Consider the following 8,199-nt stretch of genomic DNA (forward strand, 5'->3'; position numbering starts at 1 on the left):
CTTATCCACTTATTTGTAGAGATGCCTTTCTTTAGTTTCAGAAAGCTAAATGGACTACTATCTTGGAAGACCTTAAGAGATCTCAAACCACTGCAGAGTCCAGTCAGAGAGTAAAAGTATTAAAGAAAAACTATTAGAAGCCATTCTGAGTTTTATCCTGTTAAAATTGATTGGTCATGTACTCAAAATTGAAAACAACTAAAGGATGAAACTATGGCAAATTATCACCAGCAATTAGACATTACTTGGAAAGAGCATTCAGGGCTTGAACTCAATTACCAAGCAGCCTTTGCTCTAGCCATAACTTTCTGAATGGTCTAAGACTCGAGCTTCATGAAACTACCAAAAAAAAAAAAAAAAAAAATGTCTACTGTTAAAATGCTGAGGTGTCCGAACCTCAGACATTAGCCCAGCACTGTGAGGGTAACATTTCTTAAAAAAGAGAAAATACATAACCAAATCATATGACTTTACAATTAAAGCAATTAGAAAAACTTAAACAAAGACAAGACCCCAAATTATGGGCCTCCATTGACCAGCATGCTTGCTGGTATTGCAAAGAAAAAGTCTATTGGTTTTAGGAATGTCCTGTTCTCAAATGGAAAGAAAAGAACCCAAAACCCTTTTCACAGGAGTAATACTAACTTAGCTTGGAGAAAGCAGACATTCTATGCCCTTAATTCCCACTAAATTCACAAGGTGATATTAGTTACCCTTGTGAGTTACCCTACCACATTTCTCATAGATATAGGAGTGACACATTTCACCCTTAACACTGCTTCTTTTTCTGGCCCCTTCAAAATCACCAAACTGCCAGTGGTGGGCTTTGACAATTTGCTTCACAGTTTGCCTGCAAGTCCCTCAATATCTTTATTAGATCCCTTCAATATCGACACAGTTTGCTTCTTAGATCAACTATCTCAAAAACTTCATGAATTGGAGTATTAAACTTCATTGTACACTGAAGGACTTCTTTCACAAGTCCACTACTCATTTCCTTCACACCTGTTTTCTCTAATGGCTTTGCATGACTTCCCTAAGTTTCTCTGTCCTCTTCAACCTAGTACCCATTTTACTGAGGATTTAAGCCAATTAGTGGACAGGATTTCTCCTCATTGTAGACAAGGAATTTCCACTGATATTGGGCAATTTTGTGGTGCAGAATCCCATAATTGAATGCTATGTTAGGTAGAGGTAGCTCTCTCCATGCTCCTCCCTAGGATTCCCCCATATAACTTAACACCAGAGGGACTTGAGGAACTCTGCCCAGTAATTCAAGGATTATTAGATAAGGGACTTATGGTTCCTACTTCTAGCCCATGCAGCACCTCCATTCTGGCTGTTAAAAATCCAAATGGAAAGAGTACTGGCTCTTCCAAGACCTGAGATATTAATATGTTCCCCTACAAGTCTAGGAGATCCATATCCTGAGCTCTATCAATATGTTCCCCTTTCTACATACTTCAACCCTCAATCCACCCTTGTAAGACTTTCCCCTTCCCACTCTAGCCCTTAAACTCTCTACAGTCACTCAAGCTTTAGGCTTCCTTCTCCTCTGGAGCTCTTGAGAAATGTAGGGACCCCAAATGCAACTACCAGAGGCTGAAAAGACTAATTGGAACAGAGTGGATATTTTATCCACTCAGATGAGTTATTAAAACACCCAGACAGCTGCTTGGTGTCTTCTTAGTCCCTCTCCTAAAATTTCATTTACAGTCTCCATAAGATTATATATCATGGCAAAGAAAAAACTTACAAGTCTCTTTCAACTTTCACTGCATTTCACAAATTTTGAGAAGTTGTATTTTCATTTTCATTTCATTTCATACATTTTAAATTTTCTCTTGAGACTTGTTTGACCTATGTATAATGTAGAGGTGTGTTGTTTAATATCCAGGTATTTTAGGACTTTCCAGATATCTTTCTGTTATTGGTTTCTAGTTTAATTCCACCATGATCTGAAACATAAATTGCAAACTTTCTATTCCTTTAAATTGTTAAGGTGTGTTTTATGGTCCATAATGTGGTCTACCTTGGCTAATGTTACACGTCAGCTTGAGAAGAATTCATATTCTGCTGGTTTTGGTATTCTATAAATGTCAATTACATCCTGTTGGTTCAAAATACAAAAATCAATTAATATAATATACCACATTAAAAGAAAAAAGAGGAAATGACCATCCAATTGATTCACAAAAATCCTTTGACAATATATAACAATTTTTCTACAAATAAAAATGGTCAACAAACTAGGAATAGAAGAAAACTTCCTCAACATAATGAAAACCATGTATGAAAAATCCACTGCTACATCATACTCAATGGTGAAAGACTGAAATCTTTTCCCCCAAGATAAGAAAGAAGACAAGAATGCCCACTTTTGCCCCCTCTTTTTAACATAGTATTAAAAGTACTAGCCAGTGTAATAAAACAAGGAAAAGAAATAAAGGGATTTAAAATTGGAAAAGAAGTAAAATTCTCTCTTAACAGATGACATGATCTTATATGTAGAAACACCTCAGATTTCACACAAAATTATTAGAAATAAATAAATTCAGCAAATTTGAAGGATACATAATCAACACTCAAAATCTGTTGAATTTCTATATACTAACACGACAATTCAAAAAAATTGAGAAAATAATTCCATGTAAATTAGAATCAAAGAGAATAAAATACTTAAAAATAAATGTAACCAAGAAGGTGAAATACTTTACACTGAAAAGTACAAACATTAATGAAAGACTTAAATAAGACATAAATAAATGGAAAGACATCTATGTTCATAGGTTGGAGGTTTTAACACTGTTAAGATGTCAATACTTCCCAATACAATCTACAGATTCAATGCACTCTTTATCAAAATCCCAACAATATTTTTTGTAGAAAAGAAAAACTTATCCTAAAATTCATAGGGAGATTTCTAGTAATCCCAAATAGGGAAAGAAGAAAATTCTTGAAAAAGAAGAACAAAGTTGGAGACTTCACACTTCCTGAATTCAAAACTTACTACAAAACTACCATAATCAAAACAGACATATAGTCCAATACAATAGAATAGAGAGTCCATAAATAAACCCTCCTTTATGTGGTCAAATGATTTTTGGCAAGGGTCCCAAGACAACTCAATGAGAAAAAGCACAGACTTTTCAACAAATCATACTGGGAAATCTTGATATTCACATGCAAAAGAATGAATTTGTACACTTACCTTCCACCATATTCAAAAATTTACTAAAAATGTATCAAAGATCTAAATGTAGGAGCTAAACCCCTAAAAACTCTTAAAAGAAAACATAGGGAGAAATCTTCATTCTATTGGATTTGGTGATAATTTCTCAGACATACACAAAAGATATGAGCAACAAATAAAAAAATAGATAAATTGGATTTCATCAAAATTAAAAATTTTTGTACATATCAAAGGACACTATCAAAAGAATAAAAGGCAACTCGCAGAATTGAAGAAAATATCTGCAAATCATATATTTGATAAGACATTGATATTCAGACTATATAAAGAACTACAACTCAACAACAACAACAAAAACTCAATTCAAAAATAGGCAAGGACTTGAATAGACTTTCTCCAAATAAGATACACAAATGGCCAATAAGTACCTGAAGATGTGCTCAACATCATTAGTCATTAGAAAAATGCAAATCAAAGCCATAATAAGATAAATTTCACACACATTAAGATGTCTACTATTTTTTTAGAATACTAGAAACTTGTTTTTCAGAAAACAAGTTTTGGTAAGGCTGTAGAGAAACTGGAATTCTTGTACATTGCTGGTAGGAATGTAAAATGAAACAGCTGCTGCGGAAAACATTATGGCAGTTCCTCAGAAAGTTAAACATAAAATTACCATTTGATTCAGTAATTCCACTTCTAGTTACATATCTCAAAAGAACTGAAAGCAGGAACTCAAACATGTATTTGTACACCACTGTTCATAACTGCATTATTCACAATAAACAAAAAATGGAAACAACACAGTTATCTATCAACCTATGAATGGGTAAATAAAATGGAGTATATTATCACCTCACACTGGTCAGAATGGCTATCATCAAAAGGGACACAAGTAACAAATGTTGGAGATGACATGGAGAAAAGGGAACCCTCTGTACACTCTTGGTGGGAATGTAAATCCGTGCAACCACAGGGAAAACAGTATGGAGGTTTCTCAAAAATCTAAAAATAGAAATACCATATGACCCAGCAATTTCACTCTTGGGAATGCATCAAAAAAAAAAAAAAACCCACACTATTTCAAAAATATACATGCACCCCAATGTTCATAGCAGTGTTATTTACAATTGCCAAGGTATGGAAGCAACCTAAGTATTCATCAACAGATGAATGGATAAAGAAGATGTGATATATATACACCATGGAATACTATTCAGCCATAAAAAAGAATGAACTCTGGTCATTTGCATCAGTATGGATGGACTTAGATGGCGTTATGCTGAGTGAAATAAGTCACACAGAGAAAGACAAATACTGCATGATATCACTTATATGTGGAATTTAAAAAAATACAGCAAGCTAGTGAATATAACAAAAAAGAAGCAGACTCACAGATATAGAGAACAAACTAGTGGTTACCAGTGGGAGGCGGGAGGGGCAATAGAAGAGTGGAGGCAGAGGAGGTACAAACTATTGGGTGTAAGATAAGCTACAAAGATGTACTGTACAACACAGGTAATAACTGTAACTGAAGTGTAACATTAAAAGTTGTATAAAATAAAGTTTTTTAAAAAAATAAAAATAAAATTCAGTATACATTTTCCATGGAATAATATTCAGCCTTAAAGAGGAAGGAAATTCTGACACATGTTACAACATAAATAAACCTGAGGACATTATGCTACGTGAAGTAAACCCACTACAAAAAGACAAATACTGTATGATACCATTTATATGAGGTATCCAGAGTAGTTAAATTCATCAAAATAGAAAGTTTACTAATGATTACTGGGAAATTAGTGGGAGGGAAATGGGGACTTATTGTTTATTAGATATGGAGTTTCAGTTTAGGATGATGAAAAGGGCTGGAGACAGATTGTGGTGATGATTGTAACAACTATGTGAATATATTTAATTCCACTGAATTGTACACTTAAAATAGATAAAAGAGTAAATGTTATGTTGTGTATATTTTACCACAATGAAAAAAATTAATATTTTAGGTGGAAGGAAAATAGAACTTGATAGTCTCTGCATTTTATATATTAATGTACAGTCAACAGGGACAGAGAGAGATTGGGACCTCTCCTACTCCAAATATATCAGGAGAGGAATTCACTAATTCATGTTTGATCTGGGCCTGTTCCCTAGACCAATCAACTGGGCCAAGAGTGGGCACCATATTCAGTGCAACCTGGGACAAGTGAGAACAAAAACAGTGGTCAGGGAATAAGTTCATATTGACGAAGTAAAAAGATTCCATTCAAATAACAATATTGAGTAGGGAAGCCACACTTCCAAGGAAAGGGGTACTAGGACGAATGGTCCAGCATTGATATATCAGTCACAGTACAGTCACAGAAACAGAAACCACTTTAGTTTGTTTACACATAATACATTTGTACAGGTGATAGAGGAATAGAGATCAAAGACAGGGGCCTGTGAAGTAAACCCAGGGCTAAGTAACTGCAGGAAGAAGCAACAATCTAAGGCTGGAGAGACAAGGGACAAGGTGCCTATACTGAAGCGCAGAGGCCTGGGCCTCACAGCAGAAAGTGATGTGTCACAGGGCCTCTGCTGGGGCAGTTGGAGCCGCAGAGGAGATGTACCTCCTCCCAGATACTACCTGAGGAACACAGGAAGCAGAGATCCCAAATCGTCCCTTCCTCCCCACTCACAGTTGTCATCCAAGGCCTCATATCTTGGCTGAACCCAGCAGGCAGGCAAGGGAAAGGAGGAATGTGTGTGGTGCTGAGATGCAATTTCCACAGCAATGGAGAGCAGCAGGAAAGGAGCAGAACAGATCCCAGAGCAAACAGGCAAAGACCAGCAATGATAAGCACTCCAGACACTACTATTAGAGAGACAAAGGGATCTTTCTATTTTTAAAAGGGCTGGAAAAAACTCATGAGCTTATTTTAGCTAGTTAAAATGTTCCATCACTCAGACCTGAGATGGAAAATCACATTGAGTGTTTACCTAAGGTCAGAAACCTTTTGTCCTAGCCTCACTCTGGGACCCTGGAGTTCAGGTTCAGAGCTATAAAGCTCGAACTCTGCTCTGTGAGAGAGTTTGCTCATTTTTCAGCTTCCTCCTATCCAGCTATCAAGATGCTTGCATCAATCCAAGGGTCTTAGATTTGAGATCTTGTCTGTATTTTGTTTCCATCAGATGGAAAAACACAGTATTCTCAGCAAACACCTTTACTATTTTGACTATGGGTAATGGTAGGGATATTTATTACCCCTTGAAATGATAAAGAAATATTACACTCACTTATTCATCCAAACATTCATCTATTTATTCATTCTTTCAATCACCATGAATCTGGGTTTTACTATGCATTAACGTTATCATATTTGGTCCTTAGGATTCAATAATGCACAATTATATTCCCAGGCAAGATGGACTAGATTGAAACCAAACTTAAAGAAGGACTATTTGGTTTCTACTCTGAGTCTTAATCACTATCCAGGTAAGATATATATATTTGCAACTTTTATTACTGCCTAAATATTGCCATAATATTATGTAAGTTCCCTATAGGGGGTAACCTGCATGAGAACAAGATCTTTACTTTGCTCTCTTCACATAATCCAGAACAATGGCAGGTAGGGCATAAGAATTTAGTAAACAGTGTAAATAATTGGAACTAAGTATTCCTTAATGAGTATTAGATGTGTGAATAAATTGTTAACTACTTTTGAAAGCCTTTTTCTTTTTTTAAGCGATCAATACAAGTTGGTTTTATTATTTTTTATTGAAAGGAAATAAAAACAGTATTTCAAAGAGATATCTGTACTCTCATGTTTATTGCCCTGTTATTCACAATAGCCAAGATATGAAAACAACCTAAACACTAATCAACAGATGAATGGATAAAAAAGAAGTGGTACATATACACAATGGAATATTATTCAGCCACAGGGAAGGAGGATGATCTGCCATTTGCGACAACATGGATGGACCTTGAGCCCATTATGCTAAGTGAGATAAGTCAGACAGAGAAAGACAAGAACTGTACGATGTCCTTTATATGTCAAATCTAAAAAAGTCAAGACTTCTTTTTGTTCTTCAGTTCAGGGTGTCTCTAGTGTAAGGGATTAGAACATCTGCTTAACTCAAGCTCTCAATGAGAACAGATATACAATATTTCTATAGAACAGTTTGCTTTTTCATTAAAGCCTACCATTTATTGGCCACACATTCATTACTATATGGTTTCTTCCTTAAAAGTCAAAGCCATTCTTCCTTCTGAACACTTGAAGCCACAACTGGATAGAGTCATTTAAAATCTCCAGTGAAGACGTGTTAACATCCTTGCAGAGGCACAGAGACTGTGATACACGAAGTCACCAAGGAGGAGACTACACCAGAAAAGTTTCTTTTGCTCTGCTAGCCTTTAAGACTTTAAAGGCTTAAAGGGTCACCTTAGAGACCTTAATCTAGTGTGTAAAATCCAAACTATCTATTACCAAAGACCCTTAGAGTGTTCATAGAAATCTGGCAATTGATAAGTCACACATGTGTCAGTCTTTTGTTTTTCCAGCAGATTCTTATGTAGTACACTCTGTGCCTAAACATACTCTATGAAGATGTACAGAAAAATATGTAATGGTTTCTGTCCTCAGGTGAACTTTACTTTTATTTGAAAACAAATACTAGACCAAATTAGTTGCATTGCACCTGGGCCAAGACTGCATTTATTACCAGGATTCTGTGTGCCTCTACTTTAACAGGGAGACTGTGAAATCTTTTCAGGATCTGAGTATCACTGCAAACTTGGATCCTGATTCCAAGAGTCATCGAAACCTTTGGGCATTCCCATTTCCCAGCACACAGGTACCAAGTGAATTTCCAGAGGTCCCCTAGGAGGGGGACTGGGGAAATCATTATCATTTAACCTTGTTCTAGAGTTACTGAGTCCTTTCTCTTGGGATCCTGCCCTCTCCTCCAGGTGATAGGTTCATGATCTGAAATTGGTTTAGATCAAGGCTATGGGC

The sequence above is a fragment of the Balaenoptera acutorostrata genome, chromosome 1 (assembly GCF_949987535.1).
Source record: "Balaenoptera acutorostrata chromosome 1, mBalAcu1.1, whole genome shotgun sequence".
Lineage (NCBI taxonomy): Eukaryota > Metazoa > Chordata > Mammalia > Artiodactyla > Balaenopteridae > Balaenoptera > Balaenoptera acutorostrata.